This window comes from Lucilia cuprina, chromosome 4 (assembly GCF_022045245.1).
Source record: "Lucilia cuprina isolate Lc7/37 chromosome 4, ASM2204524v1, whole genome shotgun sequence".
NCBI classification, from domain to species: Eukaryota; Metazoa; Arthropoda; class Insecta; order Diptera; family Calliphoridae; genus Lucilia; species Lucilia cuprina.
In genome coordinates this window covers 56,701,946-56,703,591 of record NC_060952.1, presented here as the reverse complement: position 1 = coordinate 56,703,591, position 1,646 = coordinate 56,701,946, and positions in this window count along the sequence as shown.

Below are 1,646 nucleotides of genomic sequence, written 5' to 3'. Positions count from 1 at the left end.
CTGATTGTTTGTCGCGAATGGATATTGAGGAACTTGTCTCCTTTGAAATACCTCCTGAAATTGATTTAACAGCCCCTGATTTTCAAAATAATGAATATAAGACACTAATAGATACGGTTACTAAGAAAAAGGAATCCCTGCCAGACTTACTTTTATCAGATGATAACTTAGTTTACAAGCGTTCACAATTTCGAAAAGGTAGCGAAGAAGAAAGCAGTTTGTGGCGTCTGTGGGTTCCGAGCTCATTGTCTGAAAAACTAATAAAAGCTTCCCATGATTCGGTTTTATGTTGTCACGGTGGTTTTACAAAAACACTTGCAAGAATTCGGCAAAAATATTTTTGGCCCACTATGGTCAATGACATTAAGTCATATGTAAAAAATTGTGAAAAATGTAAAACTATGAAATCTCAAAATCAAATCTCTAAGCCTCCAATGGGTAATCAATTCATTACAAGTCGTCCTTTCGAGAGATTATATTGCGACTTTTTAGGTCCTTACCCCTATACGAAAGTTAAGAATTCTATGATATTTGTTTGCTTAGACCATTTAACAAAATTTCTATTTTTGAAACCCTTAAAAGCTGCGACAACTGCTAATGTTGTATCATATTTTCAGAATGAAATTTTCCCCACATTCGGCGTGCCAAGGGTTGTGCACAGTGATAATGGAAAACAATTTGTTTCAAAAGAAATGAGCGAGTTTTTTGACTTATATGATATTGAACATGTTAAAACAGGGTTCTACGCACCGCAATCTAATGCGTCAGAACGAGCAAATAGAGAAATCATAACGAAGATTCGATATTTTTTAGAAAATCACAAAGATCATGCTGATTGGGATAAGTTTATTCCACAGATTTTGTCTATTTTGCGCAGTGATTATCACTCCTCAATTAAATGCTCTCCATACTATGCCGCTTTCGGGCAGAACATGGTACAGCATGGTTCTTCATACAAAATTTTGAGCAAAATAGGTTGTATGACTGGAGAAGATTGTACAATTTTTGAAAACGCTGATAAATTGCAAAAGATAAGGAGCAATATTAGGGACAACTTGGACATAGCTCACGAAAAGGCAAGTAAATCATATAATCTAAGAACTAGACCAATCCAATTCGAAAAGGGACAGATAGTTTTTCGCAAAAATCATGTACTGAGCAATATGTCCAAAGCTGTGAACAAGAAATTCTTTCCGAAATTTATCAAATGCAAGATAAGGGAGAAGATTGGCAACAATCTGTATGACGTCGACGACCTAAAAGGGTCTTATGTTGGACGCTACCACGCCTCCGACCTTAAGTCATAAAATTTGCCCGGCTTATCGTGGGTCGAGCCACACTTTTAGTGATCTTCAAAATTTACCTTCTTGAGATACAAAAATCTTTTCCTGTTCGTCAATTGATATAAAATCAACGGACGAAGCAGGTTTGTAACGATTTTTTTTACTTTTATTTCGCAAATACCAGAATTTTATAAAATATTTATAAATGTTCTTCAATTTCGTTTATGTACTGGAAACCCTAAATTATACTAGCTTACAATTTTGTATCTCATGCTATAAATATTTTTTTTTTGTACACTCTGAGTAGCTACATCATTATAATTGCTCATTAATTATGCGTGAGAAAGAGATAATTGTACAAAT